Source organism: Podarcis filfolensis (genome assembly GCF_964270895.1).
Source record: "Podarcis filfolensis genome assembly, chromosome: 3".
Lineage (NCBI taxonomy): Eukaryota > Metazoa > Chordata > Lepidosauria > Squamata > Lacertidae > Podarcis > Podarcis filfolensis.
This window is the reverse complement of record NC_139606.1, coordinates 71,913,027-71,933,690: the sequence shown is the minus strand read 5'-3', so window position 1 is coordinate 71,933,690 and position 20,664 is coordinate 71,913,027. Positions and strand designations below refer to the sequence as shown.

Genomic DNA, 20,664 nt, shown 5'->3' with positions numbered 1-20,664 from the left:
GCACTTTTAAATATGATGCTGTGATCAGGCAATTGCGTAATAAGGATAAAAAAGGGGCGTTAGTCTTAAAATTGCTGTTTTCATTATTCTATTTCATGACTTAACAACCGATGCTTCAGAAGATATCTTCAGCACATAAATACTCGAACACGCAAAGTCCTGTGCCTTAAACTCTGACTTCAGCACTTAAAATTTTATAGGGTAATTTTTCTTCACTTGGAAAAACTCTGCACTATCCCTATTGAAGATGTTTCGTGTACAAAGATGTATTTGCACACATCAAACACATACATTTATTGGACTGTGGCAGAAGTCAGACTCAGAAAGTAGTTAAAAAAATTAAACTTTGTTTCATGTCTTGAAGTTAAGAGTGTTGTTATAAAATGAAGGTATTTCAACTTTTTCCTGTTACATAGAATAGGTTAACCTTTTTTATATTACTAAGTTTTCTCTGGAAGCTTTTTTCTGTCTTGTTTTCACAGGAATAAATCCTCAGGGATATTAAATGCAAGGCAATATTCACACGAGCCCTCAAGAACATGTTGCTTCTGGGGCTTCAAGTTAAATACAGAAAATTGTGAATTCTAGAATGTTTCATCACAGCTAACTATAGGATTCTATATCAGCTTGAGAAGAGGAGTGGAGAGGGCTGCCACTGACTCTAAAAGAGGCTGTGAGTAGACATGGGGGTGAAATTTGATTCAGTTTGCATTTTAGGTGAATTTTCCTAATTTACACTTTCCAAAACAAAATGCAGTTCTCCAGCCAAGTAATGTGTACAAAAATGCATATCCTAAGGGAAAATATACATTAAAATGCAAACTGGTACGGAGAACTGAACATCAGTGTGAAAAACTGAAAGAAACCCAAGCTGACAGATTCACCTGTCCCTAGTGAAAACATGTGATGGCGGTAGTGATCTCTCCTCTCCCCTTATGAGATTCACACCTGCCTGTTCATCATTATTAATCTAGGTGGTGGACACACCAAAACAACCTTGGATGCAGATCTCAGCACACAGGCAAGATGTTATGTGTGCAGTGGTCCAACAAATAGCTTGGGTTCAATCCATTTATAATGGTATAAAAGTTAAAGCCAGCACTTTAAAATGGGGCTCAGAAATGCACCCAAATTCAGTGCAGCTGGTAGAGCAAAAGTCCTCACCCCCATTCCTAACTCTGGTAGACACACTCTGAACAAGCTAAAGTTTCCAAACTGTGCTTAAAGGCAGACCTAGTTAGACAACCTTATTAAGATTCCATATATATATATATAAGTTATTTTGTCTTGGGCTTCTTTTAATTCAGCTGCCTTTAATTAAGTACACTTATTGTGATTGTATTACATTTTTATCTTTAAGCTGCCTTGGAAGAATTTAGCTTTTAAAGACCGTATATAATATTTTAAAATAATAATAATAGTACAGTGGTACCTTGGGTTACAAACACCTCGGGTTACAAACACTTCGGGTGACAGACACTGCTAACCCAGAAGTAGTACCTCGGGTTAAGAACTTTGCCCCAGGATGAGAACGGAAATCACGCGCCAGCGGCGCGGCAGCAGTGGGAGGTCCCATTAATTAAGTGGTACCTCAGGTAAAGAACAGACCTCCAGAACGAATTAAGTTCGTAACCAGAGGTACCATTGTACTACTAAAAATATGGAACCATCAGGAATTTCCTAGAGGTAGTCACTCTGAGATAGAGGCAGAGTTCTGTGGGGCTCTTAATACACAAAATCTAAAACAGTTCTGGTGAACTGAGAGGAGAGCACAGCAACCAATAAAAACTTTTTGTTTCTCACACTTTGTAAACACTTCAGTTGGTGCTCTTCATGCTGCATCAACAACACAAATGGAAAGGATGGCATTTGGCTCAATATTGTTACTGCATAGAGCAGATTGAATAGCCTTCTTTCTTACTGAAATGCAGCTTATTTGATATATTAGACATCTTCTAAGGAAATTTCAGCATGATATGCAAACCATGCCAAGTCATTTCACCATCATGTGTAACATAGTAGACTATAAATTTATTTGGCTGTCTCACTGAGGCTGTATATTTTCCCTGACAAAATTCTCAACTTCCATATGAGTATACAATCCTTCTTTGCAAAATACTTTTTTTTGGGGGGGGGGAACTAGTTAATATATTTAATACCTCAGTGCCAGACAGTATATTCTAATATGTCTCTTTATCAAAGACCATAGATTGTCAAAACTGCAGGAAAAAGATGGCTCTATTTTGGTTTGCATTTGAGTTTAGATTTAATGCAGCCTTTAAATAATTGCAAAGGGAGAGCGTATTTTGATTCTTTCCCAGCCTGCCTGAAGAAGTATGGGTCTTTTCAGCCAGCAGAGCCATGTTGTTTGATCACTAATGCTGGCTGAGTGGGTTTGTTTTCTAGGAGACTAGTCCTATCCCTTGTTGTAGAAATATATTCAATACAGGAAGCAATTACTCACTATCTTCAGCAGTAGCAAACTGAATCCTATGCTAATCAATATAGTTCATCCACCACTGAATGCATAAACCACTGTTCTGTTGCTTCTTCCATCACAAGAGACATGGGTAGAAAACAGAAAGGGGAGTGGCTAAGCACACAGCTTATTTCAAGGGGCTGGGGGACAGGCAGAGGCAGCCTATATATTGCAGCTGCTAGGTTCCTGTTGGTGGCAACCAAATCATCCATTATTGTGGGTCATGCTTCACTCTCACTGGAATCCCCCATGTTTTCTCACAAAAGCAAAACCACTTCCCCACTGGAGTATGTAGCAGCTATTTATCTATGGGAGACAATTTATCTTTGTCCAGAGGGGCATTGTTGGGACTGGAGGAGAAACTTGACTCTCCCACCCTACGCAGGAATGTAGGAAACAATCTTATACTGAGGCTGCATACACTCTATAGTTTTAGTGCACATTTGGAACATATTTCCCCCCTCAGGGAATTTTGGACACTGTTGTTTGTTAAAGATGGCTGGCAATTGTAACGCTGTAAGGGGTAAACTACAGTACCCAGAATTCTTTGAGGGGGGAAATGCACTTTGAATATGCTTTAAATATATCGTGCTTATGCAGCCCTAGCCAGACCACTGGTCCACCTAGCTCTGGATAGTCTATGCTGACTGGCAGGTGGTTTCCAGGGTTATTTGGGGGTCAGGATCACATGCAAGACCCTGGAGTGTAGCACAGTCCCGTCCCCCCCCCCCCAGTTCTTTGTTATTAATGCCCCAGCCAGGATGAGTGTAGACTTTGACTACATGAATTACACATTTCAGTAATTTCAGCTCTGGCGTGTGGCATCCAGATCCCTAAATCAGCAGTTACTGTGTGAGATGGTTTGAAAGCACATGCTGCAGCCTCAAGAGCAATCGGAACAGTGAGTTGTCAAGCACAGGGAGCTAAAAGGTAAGCTCCAACCATTTGTCCCCAAGAGCATCTACTTTTCTGTTACCAAAGCAGAAATGCTCTTGATTTATATTTCCTTTTCGCTCTTTTATATCTCTGCTGAAATATAAACTGCCTCTCATTCAGCGTATAACAAATGAATGTGCGTTGGCAGCAGCTTGTGACATTCATGTAATATTTCCTGGATGCTCCCTGATTGGAATCTATCACCGGTGGAACATTGTATGTACCCTGAATAGCGAGTCTGTCACCTTCTTTTAAATTCATTGAGAAGTGGCGCTGATAACGCCTCTCAGACCTTTCAAGGCGTATGCATATTAAGCTAACCGCTCCTGCATATATTTGTCTCCTGTCGTATTCTCGCCATCTTCTACAAGCTGAATACAATGTATCGAACTCGGCATCCAGCAATCACGGAGGAGGATCCTCTCCGCCCCTGGAACTCGGTCCCAAAAACAGTACAAAATGAGAGGGAAAGGAGGAAAAAATATTTAAGGATGAGGAGAGCCTTTGACTGCTCCTGCCATTCTTTGATGATGGTAATGTTAACAACAACAACAACAACATCTCCAGCCTGCAAAAGTACACTGCCCAAGCACTGGAACTTTCTCTACCTGATTTCCCCCCCCTTCCCCATCCCATTTTGGCTCCCAATATCTAAAAATTTAACCAAAATATTTATCTGAGAATGTTGAGATCAGCCTTGCTATTTCCACACTATGCGTCCAAGCATGCTTTTGCCAGTAGGTAAAATCCAGCAAAAGTTAGGCACAGTCTTGGCGCAAGAGTATATTTTTGTTCCATTCAATTTCAATGGAAGTGAAACATGCTCAGCTTTCTCTGGGTTGCATTCCATGCTAAGCTGGCTTCTTCTTTTGACCATCCATTTACTTGATGCCTTTATTTTTATTTGGCATTTTTCCCAATCCTGAAGGATCACAGTTGGCTGTAAGATATGGGATTAGAGCCAAATAAATCTGAGTAGAAAGGAAAGTGTACAGGTCACTTGAGAGTGGCCCAGGCAGAAGTCTTAGCCTGGCAATAACATTGATGGGCAGTAGCTGATGCTGGTGAAGAAAGAACTACAGAAACCCACATTTCCCAGGTGTGGCTTCATTAGGCAACTGAGGAGACCCAGTGGGTCCACTGGAAAATTTCCAGTGGTCATACCTATCTTAATTTAGCATGCTATCCCTGAGGCATCATATCTGACTGAATTTACAGGTGTTTACCTTTGAAGAAGGTCTGTACATTTATATCCTACCTTTCCTTCAAGGAGCTCAAGGTGGAGTGCATGGAGCTTCTCCTCCCCTTTTCTTTCTCACAACTGAGTAGGTGGAAATCCAGCAACTAGCCCAAGGGTACCCAGGAAGTTTTGTGACTGAGTGGGGATTTGAACCCTGGGCCCCCAGGCCCTAGACCAACACTTTAACCACTACACCACACCAAAAGTGCAATCTTGCACACAATATGGAGGGGGATCAGTGTCACGTGCACATGTGACACCACATGCGTGACACGCACCATGCACACATCCTCAGGAGAAGACAAAGTATGGAGCCCAGCACCTCTGGCCCTAGGAGTTGGTGCCTATGCGCTACACTGACTCTCTTACTACACTGGCTTTTTATGAGGTGACAGACATTATACCTGAGGGGCCATTTTGCTCTTTATACCTTTTACTGCTTTATTGCTCTTCTCTTGCCCTCAGTCACAACTTCTTTTTTAAACTTCTTTTCTTTCTGCAAGGAGCACACTTATTTCTTGCCTGTGTTGGATTTGCCCAGAACAATGTCACTCTTTCCCTTAGTCATGACAGCTTCAGTAGCCAAATTCTTATCCTGACATAGTAATAAAGGCTTTTGCATGATTTTCACAGTGTTGGAATAGCCGCCAGGTAAAGCTAAAACAGCAATTTGAAAGTTCAAGAATTTCTGTAAGCTTCCATTCTGAGGCCCTCTGACCTTCTTCTTGACCTCTGCCTTGTGAGAAATTTCTCTCTCCTAAAACCGTTCTTCCTTTATTCTTTCATGACTACTCTTCTGAGAGTGAAGCAATAGCCAAGTTTTTGACAAGCCTAGTTGATTTAAAATATATATTTTTAGGGTTAAATATTTTGCATACCTAAACTTCAGTATCAACCATTGCAAAATTAAATGTTAGGTTGAAGTAGGGATGGTGGGAAAAAATTCAGTCCACATTTTAAATCATACCAACCTAATAAGATGGTTCTGAACTTATATGTGGATTGGAATGCAGCTGTTGATTGGATCACATACTTCTCTGAATATTCATATAGAATATCTTCAGAATGGAAATCGTATGATACAGGAATGTTGCCAGCTTAACAAAACCACAGCATCCATGTATAGTTTCTCTGACACAGGTTTATTTAATTTACAAATGTACTGAATTGTGTGAGGGTTGTGGTGTGTGGTTTTTTAAGAGCTCTCAAGGCTGCATAAATAATATATAACTTCTTAGCACATAAAAGTGGCACCATGGATTTTGGAAAGTTTATGGGAGATGGGTTTGGCAAGGAAGAGTTAAAACATCCAGAATACAAAATGTTTGCAGCAGTGGTGCTAAAAGCACTAAAGCAGTTCCTTGATGAACGTTTCAACAGATTCAGCTAAAATAAAGTGAATTTGTATATGGATGCCTGTCGTTTTTGCACAATTTCCTGCATTGACAGAACCATGGGCTTTGATGTAAAGTTGGCAGCAATCCTAAACCATTGTTTTGCTTCATGCTGTGACTCTGTACTGCATATGTACTGTGACTCTGTACTGCAAATGTAATCTTTTTTGTTGAACCAATGATGGCCTCTGGAAATACATGCTAAGCTACCAAACTCCTTACACTGAAGACAACTGGCAACACATAACCCCTCTCCTCCCAATAATACAGTAGTCCCAAATGTTAATTCAAAATAACAAGTCAAGTTTGATCACTAAGAGCTATTGAATACACTGGGTTATGGAGAAATCTATTAACATCTGAATGAAGATCTGGGAATGGAAGCAGTTCTTAATGGTCAAATCCTATGACGAGACTGACAGATCTTTAAAACCATTACACAGGAGTTACACTGAAAATTAAAAGCTACTGGCATTTCTCTCATTCCAACCTGGAGCCTTTGGGCACACCCAGTTCTGGAATCAGGAACACTATTTTAGAACCTCTGAATTGCGAAGTACAGTATTGGAAATTCCCCCCCTGGACAACTCTGCTGGAGCTTATCTTCTGAAGGCAGTACAACACTCAGCTGGCTATGGGGTTGGTCATAGCAAAATATTATTTTCATACTGGCATGGCTGTAGGTCAGTGGCAGAGCAAATCTGTTACATATACAAGACCCCAGATTAGATATCCAGTGTGTTCAGGTAAAGGTAAAGGTAAAGGACCCCTGGATGGTTAAGTCTAGTCAAAGGCGACTATGGGGTTGCAGCGTTCATCTTGCTTTCAGGCTGAGGGAGCTGGCATTTATCCACAGACAGCTTTCCGGGTCATGTGGCCAGCATGAAACTGCTTCTGGCACAATGGAACACCGTGACAGAAACCAGAGTGCACAGAAACGCCATTTACCTTCCCGCCACAGCGGTACTATTTATCTACTTGCACTGGTGTGCTTTCGAATTGCTAGGTTGGCAGAAGCTGGGACAGAGCAAGGGGAGCTCACCGTGTCATGGGGATTTGAACCGCGACGTTCTGATCAGCAGCCCAAGAGGTTCAGTGGTTTAGACCACAGCGCCACCCAGGTCCCTTGTGTTTGGGTAAAGAATCTCAGATAATAGGTTTGGGAAAGCTTGTGACACACCACCCTCCCCAACAATCCACTACCCAATTCAGGAAACATTGTGCCTTCTACGAATGATCCAGTTTTACCTCTCCCCCTCTAAGTGACAATTAAATTTCAGCATTTATCAGGATGGACTAGAATTATCGAGAAAGGAATTGCTTTTCAGATCTTTTTATGGCACATATTCATAGAACCAGGGGATTGTAGAGTTGGAAGGGACTTTGGAAATCACTTAGCCTAACCTGTTCAATGTAGGAATCTTGCTCCAACAGCAACCCTGATAGATGGCCATCAACCCTCTTCTTAAATACCTCCAGTGAAAAAAGGCCCTCCAATTCCTGAAGTGGAATGTTGTCATGTCATACTGTTGGGTAGTTTCTCTTGAAACAGTTGAAGGGTACCAACTTCACAAAGGCTGGTCTAAAATGACCTGGCTGAACCTCTGCTCAGAGGATCTTCCAACCCTGAAGACTGGGCGTTTTTCAGAGCACTGTTCCCCTAGAGATTGAGCGTGTGTTGTTTCTCTGACACTCACCCTTCACTAGGCTGATCAGCCATCTGCTCCAAGGTTGCTTCCTCGCACAGGTGTGCGGCAGCAAATTAATAGGAAGGAGCCACCGGAAATAAAGTGCCTTGCACTTTATGATCAGTCACCCCTCATTATTTATTCCCTTTCAAGCCACTGCAAAATGTCCACTTGGGATCTGCATCAATGGGAAAGTAATCCTTCAATGCTACTTACTGTTTGAGAGTTCAAGCCCGATCATTTGTTAGGCTCCAGCCCAGGATGCAGAGCTCCTTCACACTCTTTGAACTTGTCAAATTGCTCCAGGAAGGGCTGCAGAACAGAAAAGGATGAAGCTCTATTGCTGAATAGCTGCAGTGTGTGCCTTCCTGTGTATAGAATATCTTTGCAGCACATGTCAAGTGCTTTACCTATGCCTGGAAGTAGGTGCCTGGTTTATAACTGTAAGATGCATTTACAGGAAAGGCTGTTTATTACCCATTTTACAGGTCCATCACAGACCCTGTGCAAAACTGGAAAGTCAAGTCCATTAGCCTCATCCAGATTCTCAGGCACACCTGGTTTTTAGTTTTAGAGGCTGACAAATCCAGGACAGCCCTTGATAATTTAAAAGACATAATGTTGGTGATATGTGATCTCTTTTATTGGGTTTTGTGCGTGGAGAGGTAATGTGCCAAGTTTCTATGTGGGAGATCCAGCTCATTTGTCTATTCAGCCTCAATGATCCTGGTGGTGGTGGTGATAAGAATTCATTTCATGTATGCCTCACATCCAATGAGGGATCTCAAAGTGATTTACAGCTGAAAAGCAGATTCATCCAACATGGCTCCAGACACTAGGAGACAGTTCACTAAGTACACTAAGGATGTAGCTTCCCTCCACCCAGGAAAACTGCAGGGCTGGATCAACCACAGAATGCCATTTGCATTCTTCATTCTCGTTTGAAGAACCAATCAGTTTTGCACCAGATTGGGTTTTGACGATTGACCTCTTTCTTAGGGGTCCCAGATGGGATTGCCTTTGCTTAAATAATTGCATAAGGGCTTTTTGTAATCATATCACAGCCAAGGATGCTTTACAAACATTCATCAGTGCCACATGGAGACAGCAGAGAGAGCTTCTACATGGCCAGGAGCAGTCTAGCTTGAGGAGGTAAGAATTCCATTGGCACTAAATCCTTATGCAGCATCTTATGGCCTGTTGCACTGGAAGTTAGCTAGCTGCCTTATACCTCAGTGCCTTTGCACATCTAACCTATTCTGCCAGGTAGTGGTTCTCCAGCTTCTCAGAGGTCTTTCGCATTACCTTCCGCCTGGTCCTTTTAACTGGGGATGCCAGGGAACAACTACATGCAAAGAAGGTCCTCTACCCCCGAGCCATTGGCCCCTTGGAGAAGTCCAAAGGAATTAGGCTGCCTTTCGCTTTAGATAAAATGGGACCAGTCCAACCATTTTCAATGCTATGATTTAACTTCATTTTTAAACATTACTCTTGTCACTAGTACTTAGAAAGTGATACGGCAAGAACAGCAGAGCGGATTGCAAAACCATTCACACCCATGTCCAGAAAGCAGAGAACAAGCGGAAAACATCTCAGATCTGTGCTTTCTACGCATGGGACAAGCGGAAGGGTGGAGAAGCCATGAATTCAATGGGATTTTCTTTCTAGTAATTGGGTTTAAGATTGCAGGGTTGGAGTACCACAGCCTAAATGTTGCTTAAACAATCATGGTGATAAATACTTGGGTGATGGGTGTCATATTAATCATATTTATATTTTCCACAAGTGCAAGGGAAGTGGTAATGGTTCAGGCAAGTTAGGTGGAATCAACATGCATATAAAAAATGCTGTAAAAATGATTTTTTTTAAAAAAAAATGTTTTGAAAAAGACATTGAAATTTGCATAGCTCATTGTCACCATCTAGTGTCACATTTGTATTTAAAACGTTTTATTTGCAGTTGTATAGCCGAGTCCTCGTTTTCATTTTTTAAAAGAGAACATATTGGGCCTGGCTGCTTCCTACAGAGCTGTGCAGTGCAAAAAGTTGATGCCGAGGGAGCCATAAGAGGAGGAGAAAGGTTTGCTGGAAGATAACACCGCCTGCAATTTCCTAATGAACAACCGTGGCTTATGAAAGGATAAGACGAGGGCCTGAAATAGAATTTGGAGAAAAGAACAAAGTTCCCTAAAGCGTAATTAACTAGGAAGATTTTTTTCTTAGGCAATTTACATTAATCTTCAGAAATGAGAATAAAGCTGATGGACAATATGGAAGTAACTAGAGTAAAGTCATTTCCCACCACTTCCTGAGCAGCTTCAAATTGATTTTTTTCTTTTTTTTTTAAACAAAAAGTAAGTTTGATTCCATGAAGAGGCCTTGAGGGCAGTAATATAAAATTATATGGATATTTAACTGCACCGCATTGCTGTGCTGTAATTAAGCCAAAGTACCTTGCAATTATTCCACCAACTGGGTTAATAGATTCAACAGCAAGGCAAACCCAGGCAGCATGTATTTTTTTTATTTATCTATTTATTTTGAAGAACTTTTGATAGGCAAAAATTATAAATGAAATGGATTTGCATTTCAGATTCCTAAAACCAGCCAAAATAATAATAATTCTAATAATTGCTTTGCCTTCATTCCCAGCGACTGAAATGTTTAATTGCCTCTTTGCTTGTTGTTTTTAACATGATACAGAAACCTTGACAAAAAAAATAGAGATTCTCAAAATATGACTCACAGCAGGCTTTCATATGTGCCCCTGAGTTTACAGTGAAAATAGCAGAAGAAAACATGGAAGGTCTTTTCCCGAGCAAACAGTGACATATGGCATATTAAAACTCTGTTTTCTCTGTACTGCAGTGTGGTTGTATTTAAAATACCAGGTGAATGAAAGGGGGAAGCCTTTCCACAACAAGCAAACCCAAGTAAGTATTGTGTGAAGAAGGACAAATAAATTTTCAGTAAAATTTGTACATATGACTGCAGGGTGTAGGGTGTGGAGTGGGGGTGGATAAATGAAAGGTAATATGTTTTGCTTGGAGAAAGTCCCTGGTTCTGTAGCATCTCCACGGAGGGCTGTGAAATGCCTTTTTCTGAAACCCAGTGGAGCTATTGCTAGTTTGTTCAGGGGGTGTTTCAACATCTTTAAAGGCAGCGGCGAACTGAGACAGAGACGAGCAGCCAAATCTCCTAATTTTAGTCCCCTGTAATCGCCAGCAGTTTTATGCTGGATATGTAAACCACACAGATGTCTTCTCTCTTCATAAATATTAGCACTAATGACTAAACGAGAGAGAGATACATTACTAACACTTTAATAAAGCCAGAAGTGCTGACAATTAGTGGTGAAATTGCTCATCTCTAGTCCACTTCCCTTATTACTGATGGTATGTGGTTTCCTCTTGCCATGGAAACTTTTGCTCGTGTGCCCCTGTGGATACTGCAAAAGAACTCCTGTGGTGTGGGCTCAGTTAGAAACCTCTCATTGGAATTAATAGCCAATGGGCATTTACTGTGTATCGATGAGAGCATAAAGGTCAAAAATAGTTGCATTCATGAAGACCATTTCTGAGATGCTTCCCATGTTACTTACTCTGATGTGGATGTGAACACCAATGAGCACTGGGAAGGAAGTTCTTGAGGAAAAATAATCATGGACAAGAACAAATTAGGTGCCCTTGGGAACCAGTGATGGGCCTGTGAGTGGTGTTATCATGAAAGCTACCCTTTTTGGTGAGCTTCTTGGGTATTTCCCCAGGACTGATGAGGGAATGCCTGGCTCTGAGTCAGTAAGATGCAAACTGGGCAGAGCAATTCAAACGCTCCATCACCCACACTGGAGGGGCTTGAGATGAGGCAGAGGTGTCTCTCAGGCCACCTGATAGACGGGTAAATTCTGGGAGGGGGGAATCCACAAGGATATAAACTGTAGCATCTGAATAGTTTATTTGTGATCAAAGGTGCCATTTAGGGGGGTGGTCTGTGGTGGCTTCCAGTTCCTAGTATTTTCAATCAAAATGTGGTTGTTTTTAGCAGCACATCTGGGTACTAAAAGTACAATCATGGTAACTACAACATGCCCTCTGAAATTGCATTGCTTTGCTCCCATTGACCTCTACCAGAGAATAGACCTTTAAGCCATGCAGTGAAACACTTGTCATCCATGGCTTTTGTGTGTGTGCCCAACTGAGCACTGTAACGTTGCCCCTGAATGTCTCATAGTGAGCAAAACCTACGTTGACACAGCTAGTCAGAAATAAGGGCAAATATGCCTTTCCCAGCACAGGTATTCTGGTTAGTGTGGGAAAATAACTCTTGAAGGAGCCCCCATTTGTAGTTGCCTCTCCTGCTTCAGTGGCTGCTGTCTCTGTTGTCAGCTTGTTGCAACCCAGCCCCAAGGATGGAATTAGATACAGGGTGACATTGCCTGGCATGAGAAGGAGGTGCCTGAGTGATGGCCATCAGTCTGCCTGATGGAGTTTGACTTGCATCACTCTAGAGCCAGAAATCATTGATTACTCTTGCTCTGCCTTGCTGTGATGACCTTCATCTTTTGAGTCTTTGTTTTCCCCATCCATCACCCACCTTTTTTTGTTTGTTTATTTGCTTGTTTTCTGTTGTCATTTTCAACCAGCTCCTTTAATCTCCCCTAATTGCTGATTAAAGATATGGAGTTGAACTGACAGTTTCAGCAGAACATCAAAAGGCAGAAGGGGAGTTCCTTACAAAAGGTTGAACAGCTGCTAAAATTTCTTCTGCTGCCAGCAAAGGCTTGCTGGGAAACGTTTGTGGCCATTTACCATTTTGAAAGTCTTCAGCGTTGGTGGAAGATAGTTAAACTATGAAATTCATTGCCACAAGATTAAGTGATGGCCAGCCATTTGGATGGCTTTAAAAGGGAATTAGACAAATTCATGGAAGATAAAGCTACCATCATGATAGCTATTTATTTAACTTCAGTATCAAAGGCAGCATGTCAATACCAGCTGGTTGGCCATGGTGCAGAGAGGCCTTTAGTCTGACCTGGTAGGGCTCGTCTTATGAAGTGGTAAAGGGACAATGTTTTTTGCATGGATTTAGGTTAATACATTCAGGTTCCCAATGCTAAGAGGGTGCCAGATGAAAGAGAGAGAGAAGGTTCTCCCTCTTTCCTCTTTTGCTAAACCTGATGATTGTTTTTCAATTGCGTATGCAAGTCACCTAGAGATTTCTGTATTCGGCAACAAATAAATCAATAAATAATACATATCCGTTCCATAATTCCATAATTCTATAATTCTAAAAGTGAGGTCATACACTTGTATATACCAGACTGACCCACATCAAAGTGCAAGCCTATGCCGTTTGTGCAGTTTTTAGCTATCCTTCATTCTACCCATTTGCCAAAGAAGAAAATGGGCTTTCTGGGTACATGCTGAGGGTGCAGCCCCCTTCCTTCCTTCCTTCCTTCCTTCCTTCCTTCCTTCCTTCCTTCCTTTTTACAGGCCTTGCTCTTGTGCCTTTAACCTGTTACACAGAGGTTAAGGGGAAATTTTTCATTTCTCTATATCAAAAAATGTTTTGCCTGTGTAATTTCAGAGCATCCTGCAGTTGTGAAGAGACACAGGAGCAGGGCTAGTAAATAGCTGGCGACATTAGATAGGGGAACTTTGTGAAATGCAGTTCTCCCTGCTGTTTTCATGGGAGAATCATGGGAGAACAGAGGCACCCATGTGTGGAAAAGGTGGGGGAGTAGCAACATTGTTGAATGATGTTCACTGTTGTGTCACACATGCCCACTGGTGTGAATGACATTTAGTGCAACATACCAGTGTATCAATAAAAAAATCCACAGTTCCACAACAGGTACGGCAGTGTAAAAGGACCATTAGAAAATGGGATAGAAGTTCTAGCATTATAATCCGGAAAACTAATGCAGTATTCCCTATGTCTGAATGCACCAGTGATCATGTCCAAATTCCAAATGATGAGGCTAAACTGAATCAGTGAACGTTTATATGCTATAGGTGCAGCTCAGATCAGTTAAAAACAATAGGATGTCGGGAGGGGGGGGTACCATGAATTTCAGTAGGACAGCATGTACAAACACACACAAGGAAATAAATCTGCAGCCTCCAGAATACAATGGGAGGCTTTGCAGATCAGGTTTGGAAACATTGTGGTACCTGACTCTTGACAGAAGTCTCCATGCCTTGAAAAGCACGTGAGGCAGGAGAGAGTCTGCTTGCCTCCACTCCCTTGCTTCCTCCGTGCGTGAATGAAAAGGTACTTCTAAAGCCAAAAGGATTTTTGAGATGTGATCTGAGCATGAAAGCGAAGCACCCACTTCCTATTTGTCTTTCGTACACAAGCAACTGACTGAGGAAGTTATAACACAGCAACAAGCAAGATGACTGTGTCGTATTTGCTGAATTTCCCAAAGAAGTGGAGTAGAAAGAGCCGAAGCTATTTGGGAACTGACCTGGAAATACATTAAATCCAGTAGGCGGAGATGAGAGGGAGAGAGCGCAGCAGAGAGAAACCTAATACCACACCAGGGAAAAAAGCATTCTAATTACCCAGGCTGTGTCAGTGGAAAGTTTATTCCTAAAGGAAATGGAGGGCCACGGGTTCAAAAACTGTGTACCTGACATTGCATACCGACTTGTCATAAAAATTATTTCCATAAGTTAGAGGAATTAAGGATTCCAAGCATCAGATCCCTGGGGGATGAAAAACAACACTAAAGTGCCTGATTCCAAGCCTTTGAAAGTCAGTCGGAGCCTTTCCTCTGACATCAGCAAGCCTTTGCATTTAGATCTAAGGGACATTTTCTCTTTCTCTCGCTGTACCATGGCTATGCATCCAATTCAATTCAGCGGAGGCAGCAGCATCTGTGCAAACGAGAGCAGATGATTTCTTTCCCTGTGCGAGTGTACCAGGAAGAGAGGGGGTGGTGTCGGTAGTCACAGAAGGGTGATCCAATCTCCCTTAACATCCTCTGTTTCAGCATGATGATGGGCTCCCGCAGTGGGGCTGTTTGCATGTCTTTGGTCTGAGCTAAGCAATGCCAGCAGTGCTTCCTGAAACAAATGTGTGGGCCAGGAGGTGCTGTGGGGTTTGCACAGACAATGAGCTCCAAGGTTGCCTTGGGGTAGCAGAGATGACATCTGTTTTGGAGATGAAGCAAGTGTGGAGGCTTAAAGTATCCCAGAAGCAACCCCTGGAGGCATCTGTTGGCCTCCATCAGTCGAATGCCTCCAGCCAGATCATCACATCCTCTTCTCTTCCATCTCACGCAGTAGCAAAAGCCAGCCTTTAAAAACAAGGCAGGCTTTCTATCATCTGCAAGATGCAATCTGCTGCTGCTTATCTAAGCAAATGATTGAAGGATTTGCACCTTCCTCTCTTCCTCTCTGTAAGGGATTCCAATTTGCAGGCTACAAAACTAAGTCTATATGGCAGGGTGGTCCAGGGATTCCAATCAAGCCAATTAGATTAGATTTGTTTAAGAGCATGGCCAGTATTTCTCAGAGCACTGCCAAATTTCCCACTGTTCCTTTCCAGCAAATAAATATTGGAAGTTGCTACTGAGACTTTGTTTTTTAAAACCAGAACATTAATTGCAAATGAAATGGAATGATGTCATCCAGGAAACGCCAAATGAAAGAGCACCACATTTTAAGCAGACCATCTACAACAGTTTACTACTTTTGCTGACAAAGCATTTGACTATGCATATCTCACATGACACAGGGAAAGGTGAGCACAGTTCAGAGGTGTGTAATGCACAGCACTATATATTGGCAGCAAATAGGAGAGAAGATAGGAGAGGAAATTCTTTCCTAGCACCCCTGTTTTTTCAGGAAACTATGGAAATCCTCATCCGCATGTGAAGGCGAGTGGGAGAGAAATATGCTGTTTTTCAGGTAAGGTTTCCAACCAAACCAAATATAAATGGCCCAGCCTGAATTTGTTTGTTTTTGCCTCTGAGCCAGTTGGCAGAATTTTTGTATGAGAGCCAGTATGTTGGACATTTTATCAGCATGTTTTGAGTAGTACCAGAATTTGGAGGGGGCAGCGGCAGAACTAGGATGAAGTCTGGTGGGACAAGCAGAATCAGCAGGTCACAAACAGGCTTTGAAGTGCATGGGCATCAGTAGCCAAAATACATATTTGTTGAGCCGGCTCTGAAATTGTCTGAGTCTTCAGACCCTGTAATAGTTACTTCCCCAAACCCAGTTTTTACTCATCAGACCAGTTTTCAATCTATGTTAGTGAATATATTTCATGATAGCTAACTGTAAAAATCAAATTCTGGGGCATATATATTTTGACATTCACATTTTAAAAAATGCTATGTTGGAATATGTCACTAAATCCTATGATATGTCTTTTGGCTTGATTACTATCTCCATCAAAAATGTCAGAGCCTGTGTGGTGTAGTGGTTAAGAGTGGTAGACTCGTAATCTGGTGAACTGGGATCGTGTCTCCGCTCCTCCACATGCAGCTGCTGGGTGACCTTGGGCCAGTCACACTTCTTTGAAGTCTCTCAGCCCCACTCACCTCACAGAGTGTTTGTTGTGGGGAGGAAGGGAAAGGAGATTGTGAGCCGCTTTGAGACTCCTTAGGGTAGTGATAAAGCGGGATATCAGATCCAAACTCCTCCTCCTCCTCCTCCTCCTCTTCTTCTGCTTCTTCTTCTTCTTCAAATACAGTAGAGAATGATGCCAGAAAATCCTGCCATTGCCTGTGTCCAAAGTGAACTCTTGTTCACAAGAAATTGGTGGAATGTAATATTATATTGTACTTTTCCTTCATCCCCTAAGTAGCTATTTCTCCCTCTTTCTTGAGTTGGGATCTTGTCTCAGTGCCTGCCCTCTAGAAACCAAGAGCATTCTAGAATGTTATCACACACTCCTCTGCAACAAAGAGATATGCATGTAGTTCTTTGGCTGACAAATCAATGTGAAACAGGAGTCCATGAGCACATTGGAGTGCAGTGGTGACTCCCCACCCCTGCACACCTGGATCGGCCCCACCCCAAGACAGAGAGAAAGCACTTTTCCAAGGGCTATGAGTAAAAGTAGGATCCAGTAGAATTAATCTGAGCCTTGAAAAGCACACAGAAGTGAAAGAGGAAGTAGGAAAGAGCATCACTCTTTCAACTTCCTCTTTCAGCTTTATGCTCTTGGAGACATCATGTGCGTGACCTCCCCCATGATGACCCCAGCCACCAATCAGGCTTGTGCTTCAGCATCCCACCCTTTCATCAGCATAGTCTCATTCTAGTTGGCCCCCTGGTGCCAGCACATAGTACTCTTTCCCTCCCTCCACATGTTCTGGTGAGTCCCCCAACTTCTGGAGCAAATTGGAAGGGGCGGGGCTGCATGTGAGATGAGAGGAAGGAGGAGTTCCATTGGATAAGTGGGTGTCCATGCATGAATGGGATGACATTTCATGGGATACAATCCATAATTCCATCCTAGGATGTAACAGCATATCGGGAGCTTGTTTCTATAGGATTGTTTATGAACAAACTGTTCTCCTTATGATTCAGGTGAAGTGGAGAAGGGACATCAGCAATAAGCCCTGTTTTCGCTTAATTATAAATTCAGCTTGCCATCTGCACCTGAACCTCAGTACAAGTCCCCCCCCCACGATACCACTATCTTGTTATACACACACAATTTTATACACCACTGTTTAAGAAAATGACTTCGTTCAACTCCACATGATTCCATATAAGTGCACTTTGTGAAGCTGCATAATGATTTTTGGGTAAGATGCTATCTAAAAACCTGTGGGTGGTCTGTAATAAGTGTAAGGGGCAGATGATGTGATTCTCTAGGCAATTAGAAAGAGACAACAGTGGTGCAGGCATAGAATGAATGGAGAGTGGCTCGAGAGTCAGGAAATAATTCATTGCAGGAATGGGATTGTCTGCGTCACTTACTTACTTACTTATAAAACCGTGGGTTTTACAAATGGGTTCTTGTACAACCAGCATTACCAGCAGCGGAGAAAGAGTCAGGACCCCATGATAATAAACCAGGCACCAGGGAAAGAGTGGTGACTTGGGTTCCTGAAGATAACCCTGCACTTATTTGTTGCTAGCTTGTAAGTCATTCTGAGTACACATTGCGGCTGTTCAGAGGGGACACAGTTGAGTCAGTGGAAGAACACCTGGCTCTGCAGGCAGTACGCCCCCAATTCAATCCCCAACATCTCCAGCTAGGGCTATGAACACTCTGGAATGCAGCAGTATGGACAATACTGAACTTAGGAACATAGGAAGCTACCTTATACTGAGTCAGATTCTAATGCAGAGCTCTGGAGGTAAAACTACCTTCTTGGTGTGGCCTCCAGTGCAGAACTCTGTCACCAGTAATAAACAATGTCCTCAAAAATTAGTCATTCATCATTTCTGGTGTTCTTCCTAAGCTCAGAAAGTGCCTGGAAGAACAACAGCAACAAAATATCCCAATAAAGCCAACTGAGTCCCAGCCAATGTAACATGTTAGGGCAATAAAGCTGGTTTTATGATGCAACTTTATAGACAAGAGAGTGGTCATCAACTAAATTTTACTCAGAGTAGACCCATTGAAATTAATGACAATGCCTAAGTTAGGCGTGCTCTGAGAAACCTTAGTTGAATGCTAACCAGAGTTTTCTTCTTTAAAAATAAACAAAAGCAACCGGACAAAAAGATCTCAAGAAATTTATTGAATTTTACCACAGGGGTGTTTTCTTATCCCAGCCAATGTTACTATATTTGGATTTTAAAAATGCCTCGTGACTTTTTCAAACAGAAACTGATCCAGAGAAGCAGAATTTAGTGTCCCTCTCGTAACAGAACACACATGGCTTTGTTTTGGGACATTTTTAATACCATGAGATATGTTGGAATTTAGCTTGGAGTTGAAAAACATCCCCCCAAAACATGTTCAAGAAGTTGCCGTGCATTCTTGAAGTAATTCGTACTGTGCCATGAGGTCCTACATGTGTCTCCTCAGCAGTAAGCTCACTCAGGTACATGTGCATAGGATTGCAGCATGAATAACTCAAAACAGAGACTGATCACGGTTTTGGTTTTTTAAGAAAATGTATTTCAACTTTGCCAGTTTGCATGCTTATTTTGATATGTGTGTTGTAACTTAAGTGACACTGAGAAGCCACATGCATTCTTTAAAGAAAATTTGTAGAGGTGGCGCTTCAGAGCATTTGGAAGCCTGGAAAGTTTCAGCAAAACAACAGGTGTTGGTCTAATTTCAAATATTTGACTGCCTGTTTGGCTCCTCTCTAGCTGCAAACTTCAGTTTGTTTGCTTTTTAATGTGTAAATCAGATGCTAAGAATAAACCCAGCAGGACAATTATGAGCTTTCAAGGGGATGGCATGTGATACGGGAAGAGTTTTGGAACTGGTATGCTTGGAATGCAGTTTATTTTTTATTAGGGGTGTGTTTGCTGATAGGCAGTTCAGCCCAAGTCTCATTTTTTAATGTGCCACATGGCATAGGTCTGTCTCATCCCACTTTCATGCAGATTTTTTATAAAATAGAAATCCTGGAAAATCCTTACAAAAATGAAATAGCATGAAAAATGTTTTCAATACACTTAGGAGGTGGTCTGAAAGCTGCCTCTCCTCTTTCTTTTTTTCAAGCAGACATGGGCAAATCTGTCCATTTTGGTTTCTCCTATTCCCATTCTTAAAGTCCTCATGAGGATTCATCAGCATTCTGCACTTATTTCTCCCAATGTATATATTTTGGTAAGGGATTTCCCCCCATCTACACATTTTTTGCAAAGCAACATCCCCCAATATAACCCAGTTTTGTATGTTATGCTCACTGATATATTCTGTTTCATGCACACTGCACCCCAGTTCTATGCATTTTTGTACACAATAGTTGGCTGGAAAAATGCATTGCAAAATTGGAGGAAGTGAGCATTAGGGAAAGACGGCTGTGTTTCCATTTGTGAATTGTTTTGGAAAGCGTGAATCAAAATATGATCTGAATCAAATTTCTCCCCCATTCCTACTTCCAAGAAACAGTACTACCTGCACAGAGCAGCGGCTAGCATATGGGGCTCCAGCTGCCATGTACATTGAAATTAGTGCTGCAATTTCTCCTTGGAGCGATTGTGACATGCCATCATTCTCAATCAGATTGCACAGAGGAAAACATGTCAGTCTGTAGAGAGCCACTGGGCAGCCATTACATACCCACCCAATACAATCTTCCTGAATGTAACAGCATGCACAGTTAGCCCACACATGAGGCTGGGTGAGGTGGCTGTCTCAGGCGGCAAGATCCACAGGGGCAGCAGATCCCAATGCAGATCACTATTCTTCCCTTGTTCCTGATATAGATATGCACTCACCCCCCTTCTTCCTTGAGAGGCACCATTTTGTGGTTCACCTCAGGTGCCAAAATATCTTGTGTTGGCTCCGACCGTGTGTCATCAGTTCCCATCACTCCTAGGGAGATGGTGGCATTCTTTGCCCTACATAAAATCATAGAATTGTCAAGTTGGAAGGGATCCCAAGGATCTGCGATGCAGGAATCTCAGCTAAACCATCCATGGTGGGTGGCCATCCGACTTCCAGCGAAGAAGAGCCCACAACCTCCCTAGGGAGACCTTTCCACTGTCAAACAGCCCCACATGCTAGCCCCTTCTCCAAGCAACTGATGTTGTTGTTGTTTAGTCGTTTAGTCGTGTCCGACTCTTCGTGACCCCATGGACCAGAGCACGCCAGGCACTCCTGTCTTCCACTGCCTCCCGCAGTTTGGTCAAACTCATGCTGGTAGCTTCGAAAACACTATCCAACCATCTCGTCCTCTGTTGTTCCCCTTCTTCTTGTGCCCTCCATCTTTCCCAACATCAGGGTCTTTTCCAGGGAGTCTTCTCTTCTCACGAGGTGGCCAAAATATTGG

At 42.3% G+C, this 20,664-nt stretch overlaps 1 long non-coding RNA gene across 2 annotated transcripts; it reads left to right on the top strand.

Annotated features, from left to right (window-relative positions):
- The first annotated feature begins 598 nt into the window (after window positions 1-598).
- On the top strand, window positions 599-10,040 carry LOC310759300. 2 transcript variants are annotated; one of them, XR_014546307.1, is made up of 4 exons: window positions 599-673; window positions 3,280-3,409; window positions 8,802-8,889; window positions 9,764-10,040. It is a non-coding gene; the product is annotated as an uncharacterized lncRNA (long non-coding RNA). The 2 variants fall into 2 exon arrangements; XR_014546308.1 differs by having other exon boundaries at window positions 9,697-10,040.
- Window positions 10,041-20,664: the final 10,624 nt, after the last annotated feature.